The sequence below is a fragment of the Balaenoptera physalus genome (assembly GCF_965194825.1).
Source record: "Balaenoptera physalus genome assembly, chromosome: 9".
Classification (NCBI taxonomy): domain Eukaryota; kingdom Metazoa; phylum Chordata; class Mammalia; order Artiodactyla; family Balaenopteridae; genus Balaenoptera; species Balaenoptera physalus.
The window spans coordinates 78,398,859-78,419,295 of record NC_138888.1 but is presented as its reverse complement, the minus strand read 5'-3'; positions in this window follow the sequence as shown (position 1 = coordinate 78,419,295).

The window sequence follows — 20,437 nt, the reverse complement described above, 5'->3', positions numbered from 1 at the left end:
CTCCAAAAAACTCAGCTTAGAGAGCATAGGGCACTTCCACTCATGGGCGTATAAATTGGGAAAACTAAAAATCAGCAAGACACAGGCACCCCAAAGTTTAGGGCTGCTCTGTTGACAAGAACCTCCACTTCGTTACACCTTAAATATCCCAGGAAAGAGAAAAATGGATAAAGAAGTTGTGGTCCTTATGTACAATGCAATATCACTCAGCCATGAAACCAACGTCATAAGGCTAGTAGCAGCATGATGAGTGGATTTAGGTATGACGATTCTAAGTGAAATAAGTCATACAGAAAAAGACACTTATCATAAGATATCACTTATAGAGGGAATGTAAAAACCGCTACCCTTGAACTGAATTACAAAACAGAACAGAGTCCCACGTTTAGAAAACACACTATGGCTGCTTCACGGGAAAGGTGAGGTGGGGTGATGCATAAAACACGGGTTTCAAATTAGCTCAGATACCGTTCCATACAGCCAATATGTAATAGACAAGACCTACTCCTTGCTCAGTGAATTGGACTCAACACCCCCTATTCACCGCCCAAGAATATATCTGACTAGTAAGAATCTTAAAACCTATGTTTTGATATCTCTCTGTAAGTGAGTCAAGTGGGTGTAAAGCGGCAGAAACACAGCAGAGGAAAGCAGCTAAACCACATTATAAAAATCAATTACTTTTAAAAACCCGTGAAACAAAGACAGTGAAAGAGAGAGAAATTCTTACAAAATTCGTTCACGGGCTGTGATGCCACCTGGATTGACCATATCTAGACCCACAGCTGATTGAGACATAAGGGTGGACACTCTTGGGGCTGAGAGGTTTGGTGAGGTTGGGTGAGGAAACACAGACCCTTTAAAGTAATACTGCATGGTACCCATCCCATGGGTCCCAAATCTCCAGGTTCAAGGGCATCTTCCTATATCGAAAACATGCATGAGAAACCCAGAAGATGGTACACCGTGTGATCGGGAAAGGTTTCCAAAACGCACCTCTTTTCTCATCTCCTTGTGCTCGGGTTCGCCATTCCAGCCGCTTTACTAGCAATCTCCCTCCTTGGAGAATCAGCACCTTTAACCTCCTGTTCCGTACAGGTTGCAATTTGTCCTGAGGATGAACGGGAAGAGGGGTAACCAATGAGAGACTAGCTCTAGGTATCGGGACAGGCACAGGTCACTCTATTTTCCCATCAGGAAGAAGAATTAACCACAGGCTCAGCCTGCCGCCCGGGACCAGAATAGGGCCTGAAGCAATCTTGCGCTTTTGCGGCCAGCTCCCAAGAAAGCGAGTTGAAAAATGGAGCTCAGGGGCACTGCAATTCACAAACCTGCAGACTTATAAATGATAACTCTCGTCCACAAATATATTGAGGGAAGGTAACGAAGAGGAATGGAAAGCAAGGCAGAATTGCAGGAAACAGATTTCAGGAGGGAGATTCGAATCGCCTTTAAAGCACAGGAAAAGCGGCAAAACCTCGACAATGAAGCCCTTGGCCAAAGAGGGCGTATGCGTTTTTTCCTGAATATATTCAGGAAAAAACGCATACGCCCTTTTTGGCCAACCAAGCAACCTGGAAAGGCAAATCAGCGCTACAAAGAAGTCTCGCTTCCCATCGGTCAAAAGGGCCATGCTGAATAAAGTGTCAAAACCAGAAATGCAGGACAGGCCATGGAGAAACGGGAGCCTGGCTACGCTGATGGACGGGATGTAAATTGCCAACAGCCACTCTGGAGAAGTGTACGGTGTGTCCTGAAACCTCCAAAAAACTCAGCTTAGAGAGCATAGGGCACTTCCACTCATGGGCGTATAAATTGGGAAAACTAAAAATCAGCAAGACACAGGCACCCCAAAGTTTAGGGCTGCTCTGTTGACAAGAACCTCCACTTCGTTACACCTTAAATATCCCAGGAAAGAGAAAAATGGATAAAGAAGTTGTGGTCCTTATGTACAATGGAATATCACTCAGCCATGAAACCAACGTCATAAGGCTAGTAGCAGCATGATGAGTGGATTTAGGTATGACGATTCTAAGTGAAATAAGTCATACAGAAAAAGACACTTATCATAAGATATCACTTATAGAGGGAATGTAAAAACCGCTACCCTTGAACTGAATTACAAAACAGAACAGAGTCCCACGTTTAGAAAACACACTATGGCTGCTTCACGGGAAAGGTGAGGTGGGGTGATGCATAAAACACGGGTTTCAAATTAGCTCAGATACCGTTCCATACAGCCAATATGTAATAGACAAGACCTACTCCTTGCTCAGTGAATTGGACTCAACACCCCCTATTCACCGCCCAAGAATATATCTGACTAGTAAGAATCTTAAAACCTATGTTTTGATATCTCTCTGTAAGTGAGTCAAGTGAGTGTAAAGCGGCAGAAACACAGCAGAGGAAAGCAGCTAAACTACATTATAAAAATCAATTACTTTTAAAAACCCGTGAAACAAAGACAGTGAAAGAGAGAGAAATTCTTACAAAATTCTTTCAGGGGCTGTGATGCCACCTGGATTGACCATATCTAGACCCACAGCTGATTGAGACATAAGGGTGGACACTCTTGGGGCTGAGAGGTTTGGTGAGGTTGGGTGAGGAAACACAGACCCTTTAAAGTAATACTGCATGGTACCCATCCCATGGGTCCCAAATCTCCAGGTTCAAGGGCATCTTCCTACATCGAAAACATGCATGAGAAACCCAGAAGATGGTACACCGTGTGATCGGGAAAGGTTTCCAAAACGCACCTCTTTTCTCATCTCCTTGTGCTCGGGTTCGCCATTCCAGCCGCTTTACTAGCAATCTCCCTCCTTGGAGAATCAGCACCTTTAACCTCCTGTTCCGTACTGGTTGCAATTTGTCCTGAGGATGAACGGGAAGAGGGGGAACCAATGAGAGACTAGCTCTAGGTATCGGGACAGGCACAGGTCACTCTATTTTCCCATCAGGAAGAAGAATTAACCACAGGCTCAGCCTGCCGCCCGGGACCAGAATAGGGCCTGAAGCAATCTTGCGCTTTTGCGGCCAGCTCCCAAGAAAGTGAGTTGAAAAATGGAGCTCAGGGGCACTGCAATTCACAAACCTGCAGACTTATAAATGATAACTCTCGTCCACAAATATATTGAGGGAAGGTAACGAAGAGGAATGGAAAGCAAGGCAGAATTGCAGGAAACAGATTTCAGGAGGGAGATTCGAATCGCCTTTAAAGCACAGGAAAAGCGGCAAAACCTCGACAATGAAGCCCTTGGCCAAAAAGGGCGTATGCGTTTTTTCCTGAATATATTCAGGAAAAAACGCATACGCCCTTTTTGGCCAACCAAGCAACCTGGAAAGGCAAATCAGCGCTACAAAGAAGTCTCGCTTCCCATCGGTCAAAAGGGCCATGCTGAATAAAGTGTCAAAACCAGAAATGCAGGACAGGCCATGGAGAAACGGGAGCCTGGCTACGCTGATGGGCGGGATGTAAATTGCCAACAGCCACTCTGGAGAAGTGTACGGTGTGTCCTGAAACCTCCAAAAAACTCAGCTTAGAGAGCATAGGGCACTTCCACTCATGGGCGTATAAATTGGGAAAACTAAAAATCAGCAAGACACAGGCACCCCAAAGTTTAGGGCTGCTCTGTTGACAAGAACCTCCACTTCGTTACACCTTAAATATCCCAGGAAAGAGAAAAATGGATAAAGAAGTTGTGGTCCTTATGTACAATGGAATATCACTCAGCCATGAAACCAACGTCATAAGGCTAGTAGCAGCATGATGAGTGGATTTAGGTATGACGATTCTAAGTGAAATAAGTCATACAGAAAAAGACACTTATCATAAGATATCACTTATAGAGGGAATGTAAAAACCGCTACCCTTGAACTGAATTACAAAACAGAACAGAGTCCCACGTTTAGAAAACACACTATGGCTGCTTCACGGGAAAGGTGAGGTGGGGTGATGCATAAAACACGGGTTTCAAATTAGCTCAGATACCGTTCCATAAAGCCAATATGTAATAGACAAGACCTACTCCTTGCTCAGTGAATTGGACTCAACACCCCCTATTCACCGCCCAAGAATATATCTGACTAGTAAGAATCTTAAAACCTATGTTTTGATATCTCTCTGTAAGTGAGTCAAGTGGGTGTAAAGCGGCAGAAACACAGCAGAGGAAAGCAGCTAAACCACATTATAAAAATCAATTACTTTTAAAAACCCGTGAAACAAAGACAGTGAAAGAGAGAGAAATTCTTACAAAATTCGTTCAGGGGCTGTGATGCCACCTGGATTGACCATATCTAGACCCACAGCTGATTGAGACATAAGGGTGGACACTCTTGGGGCTGAGAGGTTTGGTGAGGTTGGGTGAGGAAACACAGACCCTTTAAAGTAATACTGCATGGTAACCATCCCATGGGTCCCAAATCTCCAGGTTCAAGGGCATCTTCCTACATCGAAAACATGCATGAGAAACCCAGAAGATGGTACACCGTGTGATCGGGAAAGGTTTCCAAAACGCACCTCTTTTCTCATCTCCTTGTGCTCGGGTTCGCCATTCCAGCCGCTTTACTTGCAATCTCCCTCCTTGGAGAATCAGCACCTTTAACCTCCTGTTCCGTACAGGTTGCAATTTGTCCTGAGGATGAACGGGAAGAGGGGGAACCAATGAGAGACTAGCTCTAGGTATCGGGACAGGCACAGGTCACTCTATTTTCCCATCAGGAAGAAGAATTAACCACAGGCTCAGCCTGCCGCCCGGGACCAGAATAGGGCCTGAAGCAATCCTGCGCTTTTGCGGCCAGCTCCCAAGAAAGCGAGTTGAAAAATGGAGCTCAGGGGCACTGCAATTCACAAACCTGCAGACTTATAAATGATAACTCTGGTCCACAAATATATTGAGGGAAGGCAACGAAGAGGAATGGAAAGCAAGGCAGAATTGCAGGAAACAGATTTCAGGAGGGAGATTCGAATCGGCTTTAAAGCACAGGAAAAGCGGCAAAACCTCGACAATGAAGCCCTTGGCCAAAAAGGGCGTATGCGTTTTTTCCTGAATATATTCAGGAAAAAACGCATACGCCCTTTTTGGCCAACCAAGCAACCTGGAAAGGCAAATCAGCGCTACAAAGAAGTCTCGCTTCCCATCGGTCAAAAGGGCCATGCTGAATAAAGTGTCAAAACCAGAAATGCAGGACAGGCCATGGAGAAACGGGAGCCTGGCTACGCTGATGGGCGGGATGTAAATTGCCAACAGCCACTCTGGAGAAGTGTACGGTGTGTCCTGAAACCTCCAAAAAACTCAGCTTAGAGAGCATAGGGCACTTCCACTCATGGGCGTATAAATTGGGAAAACTAAAAATCAGCAAGACACAGGCACCCCAAAGTTTAGGGCTGCTCTGTTGACAAGAACCTCCACTTCGTTACACCTTAAATATCCCAGGAAAGAGAAAAATGGATAAAGAAGTTGTGGTCCTTATGTACAATGGAATATCACTCAGCCATGAAACCAACGTCATAAGGCTAGTAGCAGCATGATGAGTGGATTTAGGTATGACGATTCTAAGTGAAATAAGTCATACAGAAAAAGACACTTATCATAAGATATCACTTATAGAGGGAATGTAAAAACCGCTACCCTTGAACTGAATTACAAAACAGAACAGAGTCCCACGTTTAGAAAACACACTATGGCTGCTTCACGGGAAAGGTGAGGTGGGGTGATGCATAAAACACGGGTTTCAAATTAGCTCAGATACCGTTCCATACAGCCAATATGTAATAGACAAGACCTACTCCTTGCTCAGTGAATTGGACTCAACACCCCCTATTCACCGCCCAAGAATATATCTGACTAGTAAGAATCTTAAAACCTATGTTTTGATATCTCTCTGTAAGTGAGTCAAGTGGGTGTAAAGCGGCAGAAACACAGCAGAGGAAAGCAGCTAAACCACATTATAAAAATCAATTACTTTTAAAAACCCGTGAAACAAAGACAGTGAAAGAGAGAGAAATTCTTACAAAATTCGTTCAGGGGCTGTGATGCCACCTGGATTGACCATATCTAGACCCACATCTGATTGAGACATAAGGGTGGACACTCTTGGGGCTGAGAGGTTTGGTGAGGTTGGGTGAGGAAACACAGACCCTTTAAAGTAATACTGCATGGTAACCATCCCATGGGTCCCAAATCTCCAGGTTCAAGGGCATCTTCCTATATCGAAAACATGCATGAGAAACCCAGAAGATGGTACACCGTGTGATCGGGAAAGGTTTCCAAAACGCACCTCTTTTCTCATCTCCTTGTGCTCGGGTTCGCCATTCCAGCCGCTTTACTTGCAATCTCCCTCCTTGGAGAATCAGCACCTTTAACCTCCTGTTCCGTACAGGTTGCAATTTGTCCTGAGGATGAACGGGAAGAGGGGGAACCAATGAGAGACTAGCTCTAGGTATCGGGACAGGCACAGGTCACTCTATTTTCCCATCAGGAAGAAGAATTAACCACAGGCTCAGCCTGCCGCCCGGGACCAGAATAGGGCCTGAAGCAATCCTGCGCTTTTGCGGCCAGCTCCCAAGAAAGCGAGTTGAAAAATGGAGCTCAGGGGCACTGCAATTCACAAACCTGCAGACTTATAAATGATAACTCTGGTCCACAAATATATTGAGGGAAGGCAACGAAGAGGAATGGAAAGCAAGGCAGAATTGCAGGAAACAGATTTCAGGAGGGAGATTCGAATCGGCTTTAAAGCACAGGAAAAGCGGCAAAACCTCGACAATGAAGCCCTTGGCCAAAAAGGGCGTATGCGTTTTTTCCTGAATATATTCAGGAAAAAACGCATACGCCCTTTTTGGCCAACCAAGCAACCTGGAAAGGCAAGTCAGCGCTACAAAGAAGTCTCGCTTCCCATCGGTCAAAAGGGCCATGCTGAATAAAGTGTCAAAACCAGAAATGCAGGACAGGCCATGGAGAAACGGAAGCCTGGCTACGCTGATGGGCGGGATGTAAATTGCCAACAGCCACTCTGGAGAAGTGTACGGTGTGTCCTGAAACCTCCAAAAAACTCAGCTTAGAGAGCATAGGGCACTTCCACTCATGGGCGTATAAATTGGGAAAACTAAAAATCAGCAAGACACAGGCACCCCAAAGTTTAGGGCTGCTCTGTTGACAAGAACCTCCACTTCGTTACACCTTAAATATCCCAGGAAAGAGAAAAATGGATAAAGAAGTTGTGGTCCTTATGTACAATGGAATATCACTCAGCCATGAAACCAACGTCATAAGGCTAGTAGCAGCATGATGAGTGGATTTAGGTATGACGATTCTAAGTGAAATAAGTCATACAGAAAAAGACACTTATCATAAGATATCACTTATAGAGGGAATGTAAAAACCGCTACCCTTGAACTGAATTACAAAACAGAACAGAGTCCCACGTTTAGAAAACACACTATGGCTGCTTCACGGGAAAGGTGAGGTGGGGTGATGCATAAAACACGGGTTTCAAATTAGCTCAGATACCGTTCCATACAGCCAATATGTAATAGACAAGACCTACTCCTTGCTCAGTGAATTGGACTCAACACCCCCTATTCACCGCCCAAGAATATATCTGACTAGTAAGAATCTTAAAACCTATGTTTTGATATCTCTCTGTAAGTGAGTCAAGTGGGTGTAAAGCGGCAGAAACACAGCAGAGGAAAGCAGCTAAACCACATTATAAAAATCAATTACTTTTAAAAACCCGTGAAACAAAGACAGTGAAAGAGAGAGAAATTCTTACAAAATTCGTTCAGGGGCTGTGATGCCACCTGGATTGACCATATCTAGACCCACAGCTGATTGAGACATAAGGGTGGACACTCTTGGGGCTGAGAGGTTTGGTGAGGTTGGGTGAGGAAACACAGACCCTTTAAAGTAATACTGCATGGTACCCATCCCATGGGTCCCAAATCTCCAGGTTCAAGGGCATCTTCCTACATCGAAAACATGCATGAGAAACCCAGAAGATGGTACACCGTGTGATCGGGAAAGGTTTCCAAAACGCACCTCTTTTCTCATCTCCTTGTGCTCGGGTTCGCCATTCCAGCCGCTTTACTAGCAATCTCCCTCCTTGGAGAATCAGCACCTTTAACCTCCTGTTCCGTACAGGTTGCAATTTGTCCTGAGGATGAACGGGAAGAGGGGTAACCAATGAGAGACTAGCTCTAGGTATCGGGACAGGCACAGGTCACTCTATTTTCCCATCAGGAAGAAGAATTAACCACAGGCTCAGCCTGCCGCCCGGGACCAGAATAGGGCCTGAAGCAATCTTGCGCTTTTGCGGCCAGCTCCCAAGAAAGTGAGTTGAAAAATGGAGCTCAGGGGCACTGCAATTCACAAACCTGCAGACTTATAAATGATAACTCTCATCCACAAATATATTGAGGGAAGGTAACGAAGAGGAATGGAAAGCAAGGCAGAATTGCAGGAAACAGCTTTCAGGAGGGAGATTCGAATCGCCTTTAAAGCACAGGAAAAGCGGCAAAACCTCGACAATGAAGCCCTTGGCCAAAAAGGGCGTATGCGTTTTTTCCTGAATATATTCAGGAAAAAACGCATACGCCCTTTTTGGCCAACCAAGCAACCTGGAAAGGCAAATCAGCGCTACAAAGAAGTCTCGCTTCCCATTGGTCAAAAGGGCCATGCTGAATAAAGTGTCAAAACCAGAAATGCAGGACAGGCCATGGAGAAACGGGAGCCTGGCTACGCTGATGGGCGGGATGTAAATTGCCAACAGCCACTCTGGAGAAGTGTACGGTGTGTCCTGAAACCTCTAAAAAACTCAGCTTAGAGAGCATAGGGCACTTCCACTCATGGGCGTATAAATTGGGAAAACTAAAAATCAGCAAGACACAGGCACCCCAAAGTTTAGGGCTGCTCTGTTGACAAGAACCTCCACTTCGTTACACCTTAAATATCCCAGGAAAGAGAAAAATGGATAAAGAAGTTGTGGTCCTTATGTACAATGGAATATCACTCAGCCATGAAACCAACGTCATAAGGCTAGTAGCAGCATGATGAGTGGATTTAGGTATGACGATTCTAAGTGAAATAAGTCATACAGAAAAAGACACTTATCATAAGATACCACTTATAAAGGGAATGTAAAAACCGCTACCCTTGAACTGAATTACAAAACAGAACAGAGTCCCACGTTTAGAAAACACACTATGGCTGCTTCACGGGAAAGGTGAGGTCGGGTGATGCATAAAACACGGGTTTCAAATTAGGTCAGATACCGTTCCATAAAGCCAATATGTAATAGACAAGACCTACTCCTTGCTCAGTGAATTGGACTCAACACCCCCTATTCACCGCCCAAGAATATATCTGACTAGTAAGAATCTTAAAACCTATGTTTTGATATCTCTCTGTAAGTGAGTCAAGTGGGTGTAAAGCGGCAGAAACACAGCAGAGGAAAGCAGCTAAACCACATTATAAAAATCAATTACTTTTAAAAACCCGTGAAACAAAGACAGTGAAAGAGAGAGAAATTCTTACAAAATTCGTTCAGGGGCTGTGATGCCACCTGGATTGACCATATCTAGACCCACAGCTGATTGAGACATAAGGGTGGACACTCTTGGGGCTGAGAGGTTTGGTGAGGTTGGGTGAGGAAACACAGACCCTTTAAAGTAATACTGCATGGTACCCATCCCATGGGTCCCAAATCTCCAGGTTCAAGGGCATCTTCCTACATCGAAAACATGCATGAGAAACCCAGAAGATGGTACACCGTGTGATCGGGAAAGGTTTCCAAAACGCACCTCTTTTCTCATCTCCTTGTGCTCGGGTTCGCCATTCCAGCCGCTTTACTAGCAATCTCCCTCCTTGGAGAATCAGCACCTTTAACCTCCTGTTCCGTACAGGTTGCAATTTGTCCTGAGGATGAACGGGAAGAGGGGTAACCAATGAGAGACTAGCTCTAGGTATCGGGACAGGCACAGGTCACTCTATTTTCCCATCAGGAAGAAGAATTAACCACAGGCTCAGCCTGCCGCCCGGGACCAGAATAGGGCCTGAAGCAATCTTGCGCTTTTGCGGCCAGCTCCCAAGAAAGTGAGTTGAAAAATGGAGCTCAGGGGCACTGCAATTCACAAACCTGCAGACTTATAAATGATAACTCTCGTCCACAAATATATTGAGGGAAGGTAACGAAGAGGAATGGAAAGCAAGGCAGAATTGCAGGAAACAGATTTCAGGAGGGAGAGTCGAATCGGCTTTAAAGCACAGGAAAAGCGGCAAAACCTCGACAATGAAGCCCTTGGCCAAAAAGGGCGTATGCGTTTTTTCCTGAATATATTCAGGAAAAAACGCATACGCCCTTTTTGGCCAACCAAGCAACCTGGAAAGGCAAATCAGCGCTACAAAGAAGTCTCGCTTCCCATTGGTCAAAAGGGCCATGCTGAATAAAGTGTCAAAACCAGAAATGCAGGACAGGCCATGGAGAAACGGGAGCCTGGCTACGCTGATGGGCGGGATGTAAATTGCCAACAGCCACTCTGGAGAAGTGTACGGTGTGTCCTGAAACCTCTAAAAAACTCAGCTTAGAGAGCATAGGGCACTTCCACTCATGGGCGTATAAATTGGGAAAACTAAAAATCAGCAAGACACAGGCACCCCAAAGTTTAGGGCTGCTCTGTTGACAAGAACCTCCACTTCGTTACACCTTAAATATCCCAGGAAAGAGAAAAATGGATAAAGAAGTTGTGGTCCTTATGTACAATGGAATATCACTCAGCCATGAAACCAACGTCATAAGGCTAGTAGCAGCATGATGAGTGGATTTAGGTATGACGATTCTAAGTGAAATAAGTCATACAGAAAAAGACACTTATCATAAGATACCACTTATAAAGGGAATGTAAAAACCGCTACCCTTGAACTGAATTACAAAACAGAACAGAGTCCCACGTTTAGAAAACACACTATGGCTGCTTCACGGGAAAGGTGAGGTCGGGTGATGCATAAAACACGGGTTTCAAATTAGGTCAGATACCGTTCCATAAAGCCAATATGTAATAGACAAGACCTACTCCTTGCTCAGTGAATTGGACTCAACACCCCCTATTCACCGCCCAAGAATATATCTGACTAGTAAGAATCTTAAAACCTATGTTTTGATATCTCTCTGTAAGTGAGTCAAGTGGGTGTAAAGCGGCAGAAACACAGCAGAGGAAAGCAGCTAAACCACATTATAAAAATCAATTACTTTTAAAAACCCGTGAAACAAAGACAGTGAAAGAGAGAGAAATTCTTACAAAATTCGTTCAGGGGCTGTGATGCCACCTGGATTGACCATATCTAGACCCACAGCTGATTGAGACATAAGGGTGGACACTCTTGGGGCTGAGAGGTTTGGTGAGGTTGGGTGAGGAAACACAGACCCTTTAAAGTAATACTGCATGGTACCCATCCCATGGGTCCCAAATCTCCAGGTTCAAGGGCATCTTCCTACATCGAAAACATGCATGAGAAACCCAGAAGATGGTACACCGTGTGATCGGGAAAGGTTTCCAAAACGCACCTCTTTTCTCATCTCCTTGTGCTCGGGTTCGCCATTCCAGCCGCTTTACTAGCAATCTCCCTCCTTGGAGAATCAGCACCTTTAACCTCCTGTTCCGTACTGGTTGCAATTTGTCCTGAGGATGAACGGGAAGAGGGGTAACCAATGAGAGACTAGCTCTAGGTATCGGGACAGGCACAGGTCACTCTATTTTCCCATCAGGAAGAAGAATTAACCACAGGCTCAGCCTGCCGCCCGGGACCAGAATAGGGCCTGAAGCAATCTTGCGCTTTTGCGGCCAGCTCCCAAGAAAGTGAGTTGAAAAATGGAGCTCAGGGGCACTGCAATTCACAAACCTGCAGACTTATAAATGATAACTCTCGTCCACAAATATATTGAGGGAAGGTAACGAAGAGGAATGGAAAGCAAGGCAGAATTGCAGGAAACAGATTTCAGGAGGGAGAGTCGAATCGGCTTTAAAGCACAGGAAAAGCGGCAAAACCTCGACAATGAAGCCCTTGGCCAAAAAGGGCGTATGCGTTTTTTCCTGAATATATTCAGGAAAAAACGCATACGCCCTTTTTGGCCAACCAAGCAACCTGGAAAGGCAAATCAGCGCTACAAAGAAGTCTCGCTTCCCATCGGTCAAAAGGGCCATGCTGAATAAAGTGTCAAAACCAGAAATGCAGGACAGGCCATGGAGAAACGGGAGCCTGGCTACGCTGATGGGCGGGATGTAAATTGCCAACAGCCACTCTGGAGAAGTGTACGGTGTGTCCTGAAACCTCCAAAAAACTCAGCTTAGAGAGCATAGGGCACTTCCACTCATGGGCGTATAAATTGGGAAAACTAAAAATCAGCAAGACACAGGCACCCCAAAGTTTAGGGCTGCTCTGTTGACAAGAACCTCCACTTCGTTACACCTTAAATATCCCAGGAAAGAGAAAAATGGATAAAGAAGTTGTGGTCCTTATGTACAATGGAATATCACTCAGCCATGAAACCAACGTCATAAGGCTAGTAGCAGCATGATGAGTGGATTTAGGTATGACGATTCTAAGTGAAATAAGTCATACAGAAAAAGACACTTATCATAAGATATCACTTATAGAGGGAATGTAAAAACCGCTACCCTTGAACTGAATTACAAAACAGAACAGAGTCCCACGTTTAGAAAACACACTATGGCTGCTTCACGGGAAAGGTGAGGTGGGGTGATGCATAAAACACGGGTTTCAAATTAGCTCAGATACCGTTCCATACAGCCAATATGTAATAGACAAGACCTACTCCTTGCTCAGTGAATTGGACTCAACACCCCCTATTCACCGCCCAAGAATATATCTGACTAGTAAGAATCTTAAAACCTATGTTTTGATATCTCTCTGTAAGTGAGTCAAGTGGGTGTAAAGCGGCAGAAACACAGCAGAGGAAAGCAGCTAAACCACATTATAAAAATCAATTACTTTTAAAAACCCGTGAAACAAAGACAGTGAAAGAGAGAGAAATTCTTACAAAATTCGTTCAGGGGCTGTGATGCCACCTGGATTGACCATATCTAGACCCACATCTGATTGAGACATAAGGGTGGACACTCTTGGGGCTGAGAGGTTTGGTGAGGTTGGGTGAGGAAACACAGACCCTTTAAAGTAATACTGCATGGTAACCATCCCATGGGTCCCAAATCTCCAGGTTCAAGGGCATCTTCCTATATCGAAAACATGCATGAGAAACCCAGAAGATGGTACACCGTGTGATCGGGAAAGGTTTCCAAAACGCACCTCTTTTCTCATCTCCTTGTGCTCGGGTTCGCCATTCCAGCCGCTTTACTTGCAATCTCCCTCCTTGGAGAATCAGCACCTTTAACCTCCTGTTCCGTACAGGTTGCAATTTGTCCTGAGGATGAACGGGAAGAGGGGGAACCAATGAGAGACTAGCTCTAGGTATCGGGACAGGCACAGGTCACTCTATTTTCCCATCAGGAAGAAGAATTAACCACAGGCTCAGCCTGCCGCCCGGGACCAGAATAGCGCCTGAAGCAATCCTGCGCTTTTGCGGCCAGCTCCCAAGAAAGCGAGTTGAAAAATGGAGCTCAGGGGCACTGCAATTCACAAACCTGCAGACTTATAAATGATAACTCTGGTCCACAAATATATTGAGGGAAGGCAACGAAGAGGAATGGAAAGCAAGGCAGAATTGCAGGAAACAGATTTCAGGAGGGAGATTCGAATCGGCTTTAAAGCACAGGAAAAGCGGCAAAACCTCGACAATGAAGCCCTTGGCCAAAAAGGGCGTATGCGTTTTTTCCTGAATATATTCAGGAAAAAACGCATACGCCCTTTTTGGCCAACCAAGCAACCTGGAAAGGCAAATCAGCGCTACAAAGAAGTCTCGCTTCCCATCGGTCAAAAGGGCCATGCTGAATAAAGTGTCAAAACCAGAAATGCAGGACAGGCCATGGAGAAACGGAAGCCTGGCTACGCTGATGGGCGGGATGTAAATTGCCAACAGCCACTCTGGAGAAGTGTACGGTGTGTCCTGAAACCTCCAAAAAACTCAGCTTAGAGAGCATAGGGCACTTCCACTCATGGGCGTATAAATTGGGAAAACTAAAAATCAGCAAGACACAGGCACCCCAAAGTTTAGGGCTGCTCTGTTGACAAGAACCTCCACTTCGTTACACCTTAAATATCCCAGGAAAGAGAAAAATGGATAAAGAAGTTGTGGTCCTTATGTACAATGGAATGTCACTCAGCCATGAAACCAACGTCATAAGGCTAGTAGCAGCATGATGAGTGGATTTAGGTATGACGATTCTAAGTGAAATAAGTCATACAGAAAAAGACACTTATCATAAGATATCACTTATAGAGGGAATGTAAAAACCGCTACCCTTGAACTGAATTACAAAACAGAACAGAGTCCCACGTTTAGAAAACACACTATGGCTGCTTCACGGGAAAGGTGAGGTGGGGTGATGCATAAAACACGGGTTTCAAATTAGCTCAGATACCGTTCCATACAGCCAATATGTAATAGACAAGACCTACTCCTTGCTCAGTGAATTGGACTCAACACCCCCTATTCACCGCCCAAGAATATATCTGACTAGTAAGAATCTTAAAACCTATGTTTTGATATCTCTCTGTAAGTGAGTCAAGTGGGTGTAAAGCGGCAGAAACACAGCAGAGGAAAGCAGCTAAACCACATTAGAAAAATCAATTACTTTTAAAAACCCGTGAAACAAAGACAGTGAAAGAGAGAGAAATTCTTACAAAATTCGTTCAGGGGCTGTGATGCCACCTGGATTGACCATATCTAGACCCACAGCTGATTGAGACATAAGGGTGGACACTCTTGGGGCTGAGAGGTTTGGTGAGGTTGGGTGAGGAAACACAGACCCTTTAAAGTAAAACTGCATGGTACCCATCCCATGGGTCCCAAATCTCCAGGTTCAAGGGCATCTTCCTACATCGAAAACATGCATGAGAAACCCAGAAGATGGTACACCGTGTGATCGGGAAAGGTTTCCAAAACGCACCTCTTTTCTCATCTCCTTGTGCTCGGGTTCGCCATTCCAGCCGCTTTACTAGCAATCTCCCTCCTTGGAGAATCAGCACCTTTAACCTCCTGTTCCGTACAGGTTGCAATTTGTCCTGAGGATGAACGGGAAGAGGGGTAACCAATGAGAGACTAGCTCTAGGTATCGGGACAGGCACAGGTCACTCTATTTTCCCATCAGGAAGAAGAATTAACCACAGGCTCAGCCTGCCGCCCGGGACCAGAATAGGGCCTGAAGCAATCTTGCGCTTTTGCGGCCAGCTCCCAAGAAAGTGAGTTGAAAAATGGAGCTCAGGGGCACTGCAATTCACAAACCTGCAGACTTATAAATGATAACTCTCGTCCACAAATATATTGAGGGAAGGTAACGAAGAGGAATGGAAAGCAAGGCAGAATTGCAGGAAACAGATTTCAGGAGGGAGATTCGAATCGCCTTTAAAGCACAGGAAAAGCGGCAAAACCTCGACAATGAAGCCCTTGGCCAAAAAGGGCGTATGCGTTTTTTCCTGAATATATTCAGGAAAAAACGCATACGCCCTTTTTGGCCAACCAAGCAACCTGGAAAGGCAAATCAGCGCTACAAAGAAGTCTCGCTTCCCATCGGTCAAAAGGGCCATGCTGAATAAAGTGTCAAAACCAGAAATGCAGGACAGGCCATGGAGAAACGGGAGCCTGGCTACGCTGATGGGCGGGATGTAAATTGCCAACAGCCACTCTGGAGAAGTGTACGGTGTGTCCTGAAACCTCTAAAAAACTCAGCTTAGAGAGCATAGGGCACTTCCACTCATGGGCGTATAAATTGGGAAAACTAAAAATCAGCAAGACACAGGCACCCCAAAGTTTAGGGCTGCTCTGTTGACAAGAACCTCCACTTCGTTACACCTTAAATATCCCAGGAAAGAGAAAAATGGATAAAGAAGTTGTGGTCCTTATGTACAATGGAATATCACTCAGCCATGAAACCAACGTCATAAGGCTAGTAGCAGCATGATGAGTGGATTTAGGTATGACGATTCTAAGTGAAATAAGTCATACAGAAAAAGACACTTATCATAAGATACCACTTATAAAGGGAATGTAAAAACCGCTACCCTTGAACTGAATTACAAAACAGAACAGAGTCCCACGTTTAGAAAACACACTATGGCTGCTTCACGGGAAAGGTGAGGTCGGGTGATGCATAAAACACGGGTTTCAAATTAGGTCAGATACCGTTCCATAAAGCCAATATGTAATAGACAAGACCTACTCCTTGCTCAGTGAATTGGACTCAACACCCCCTATTCACCGCCCAAGAATATATCTGACTAGTAAGAATCTTAAAACCTATGTTTTGATATCTCTCTGTAAGTGAGTCAAGTGGGTGTAAAGCGGCAGAAACACAGCAGAGGAAAGCAGCTAAACCACATTATAAAAATCAATTACTTTTAAAAACCCGTGAAACAAAGACAGTGAAAGAGAGAGAAATTCTTACAAAATTCGTTCAGGGGCTGTGATGCCACCTGGATTGACCATATCTAGACCCACAGCTGATTGAGACATAAGGGTGGACACTCTTGGGGCTGAGAGGTTTGGTGAGGTTGGGTGAGGAAACACAGACCCTTTAAAGTAATACTGCATGGTACCCATCCCATGGGTCCCAAATCTCCAGGTTCAAGGGCATCTTCCTACATCGAAAACATGCATGAGAAACCCAGAAGATGGTACACCGTGTGATCGGGAAAGGTTTCCAAAACGCACCTCTTTTCTCATCTCCTTGTGCTCGGGTTCGCCATTCCAGCCGCTTTACTAGCAATCTCCCTCCTTGGAGAATCAGCACCTTTAACCTCCTGTTCCGTACTGGTTGCAATTTGTCCTGAGGATGAACGGGAAGAGGGGTAACCAATGAGAGACTAGCTCTAGGTATCGGGACAGGCACAGGTCACTCTATTTTCCCATCAGGAAGAAGAATTAACCACAGGCTCAGCCTGCCGCCCGGGACCAGAATAGGGCCTGAAGCAATCTTGCGCTTTTGCGGCCAGCTCCCAAGAAAGTGAGTTGAAAAATGGAGCTCAGGGGCACTGCAATTCACAAACCTGCAGACTTATAAATGATAACTCTCGTCCACAAATATATTGAGGGAAGGTAACGAAGAGGAATGGAAAGCAAGGCAGAATTGCAGGAAACAGATTTCAGGAGGGAGAGTCGAATCGGCTTTAAAGCACAGGAAAAGCGGCAAAACCTCGACAATGAAGCCCTTGGCCAAAAAGGGCGTATGCGTTTTTTCCTGAATATATTCAGGAAAAAACGCATATGCCCTTTTTGGCCAACCAAGCAACCTGGAAAGGCAAATCAGCGCTACAAAGAAGTCTCGCTTCCCATCGGTCAAAAGGGCCATGCTGAATAAAGTGTCAAAACCAGAAATGCAGGACAGGCCATGGAGAAACGGGAGCCTGGCTACGCTGATGGGCGGGATGTAAATTGCCAACAGCCACTCTGGAGAAGTGTACGGTGTGTCCTGAAACCTCCAAAAAACTCAGCTTAGAGAGCATAGGGCACTTCCACTCATGGGCGTATAAATTGGGAAAACTAAAAATCAGCAAGACACAGGCACCCCAAAGTTTAGGGCTGCTCTGTTGACAAGAACCTCCACTTCGTTACACCTTAAATATCCCAGGAAAGAGAAAAATGGATAAAGAAGTTGTGGTCCTTATGTACAATGGAATATCACTCAGCCATGAAACCAACGTCATAAGGCTAGTAGCAGCATGATGAGTGGATTTAGGTATGACGATTCTAAGTGAAATAAGTCATACAGAAAAAGACACTTATCATAAGATATCACTTATAGAGGGAATGTAAAAACCGCTACCCTTGAACTGAATTACAAAACAGAACAGAGTCCCACGTTTAGAAAACACACTATGGCTGCTTCACGGGAAAGGTGAGGTGGGGTGATGCATAAAACACGGGTTTCAAATTAGCTCAGATACCGTTCCATACAGCCAATATGTAATAGACAAGACCTACTCCTTGCTCAGTGAATTGGACTCAACACCCCCTATTCACCGCCCAAGAATATATCTGACTAGTAAGAATCTTAAAACCTATGTTTTGATATCTCTCTGTAAGTGAGTCAAGTGGGTGTAAAGCGGCAGAAACACAGCAGAGGAAAGCAGCTAAACCACATTATAAAAATCAATTACTTTTAAAAACCCGTGAAACAAAGACAGTGAAAGAGAGAGAAATTCTTACAAAATTCGTTCAGGGGCTGTGATGCCACCTGGATTGACCATATCTAGACCCACATCTGATTGAGACATAAGGGTGGACACTCTTGGGGCTGAGAGGTTTGGTGAGGTTGGGTGAGGAAACACAGACCCTTTAAAGTAATACTGCATGGTAACCATCCCATGGGTCCCAAATCTCCAGGTTCAAGGGCATCTTCCTACATCGAAAACATGCATGAGAAACCCAGAAGATGGTACACCGTGTGATCGGGAAAGGTTTCCAAAACGCACCTCTTTTCTCATCTCCTTGTGCTCGGGTTCGCCATTCCAGCCGCTTTACTTGCAATCTCCCTCCTTGGAGAATCAGCACCTTTAACCTCCTGTTCCGTACAGGTTGCAATTTGTCCTGAGGATGAACGGGAAGAGGGGGAACCAATGAGAGACTAGCTCTAGGTATCGGGACAGGCACAGGTCACTCTATTTTCCCATCAGGAAGAAGAATTAACCACAGGCTCAGCCTGCCGCCCGGGACCAGAATAGGGCCTGAAGCAATCCTGCGCTTTTGCGGCCAGCTCCCAAGAAAGCGAGTTGAAAAATGGAGCTCAGGGGCACTGCAATTCACAAACCTGCAGACTTATAAATGATAACTCTGGTCCACAAATATATTGAGGGAAGGCAACGAAGAGGAATGGAAAGCAAGGCAGAATTGCAGGAAACAGATTTCAGGAGGGAGATTCGAATCGGCTTTAAAGCACAGGAAAACCGGCAAAACCTCTACAATGAAGCCCTTGGCCAAAAAGGGCGTATGCGTTTTTTCCTGAATATATTCAGGAAAAAACGCATACGCCCTTTTTGGCCAACCAAGCAACCTGGAAAGGCAAATCAGCGCTACAAAGAAGTCTCGCTTCCCATCGGTCAAAAGGGCCATGCTGAATAAAGTGTCAAAACCAGAAATGCAGGACAGGCCATGGAGAAACGGGAGCCTGGCTATGCTGATGGGCGGGATGTAAATTGCCAACAGCCACTCTGGAGAAGTGTACGGTGTGTCCTGAAACCTCCAAAAAACTCAGCTTAGAGAGCATAGGGCACTTCCACTCATGGGCGTATAAATTGGGAAAACTAAAAATCAGCAAGACACAGGCACCCCAAAGTTTAGGGCTGCTCTGTTGACAAGAACCTCCACTTCGTTACACCTTAAATATCCCAGGAAAGAGAAAAATGGATAAAGAAGTTGTGGTCCTTATGTACAATGGAATATCACTCAGCCATGAAACCAACGTCATAAGGCTAGTAGCAGCATGATGAGTGGATTTAGGTATGACGATTCTAAGTGAAATAAGTCATACAGAAAAAGACACTTATCATAAGATATCACTTATAGAGGGAATGTAAAAACCGCTACCCTTGAACTGAATTACAAAACAGAACAGAGTCCCACGTTTAGAAAACACACTATGGCTGCTTCACGGGAAAGGTGAGGTGGGGTGATGCATAAAACACGGGTTTCAAATTAGCTCAGATACCGTTCCATAAAGCCAATATGTAATAGACAGGACCTACTCCTTGCTCAGTGAATTGGACTCAACACCCCCTATTCACCGCCCAAGAATATATCTGACTAGTAAGAATCTTAAAACCTATGTTTTGATATCTCTCTGTAAGTGAGTCAAGTGAGTGTAAAGCGGCAGAAACACAGCAGAGGAAAGCAGCTAAACTACATTATAAAAATCAATTACTTTTAAAAACCCGTGAAACAAAGACAGTGAAAGAGAGAGAAATTCTTACAACATTCGTTCAGGGGCTGTGATGCCCCCTGGATTGACCATATCTAGACCCACAGCTGATTGAGACATAAGGGTGGACACTCTTGGGGCTGAGAGGTTTGGTGAGGTTGGGTGAGGAAACACAGACCCTTTAAAGTAATACTGCATGGTACCCATCCCATGGGTCCCAAATCTCCAGGTTCAAGGGCATCTTCCTACATCGAAAACATGCATGAGAAACCCAGAAGATGGTACACCGTGTGATCGGGAAAGGTTTCCAAAACGCACCTCTTTTCTCATCTCCTTGTGCTCGGGTTCGCCATTCCAGCCGCTTTACTAGCAATCTCCCTCCTTGGAGAATCAGCACCT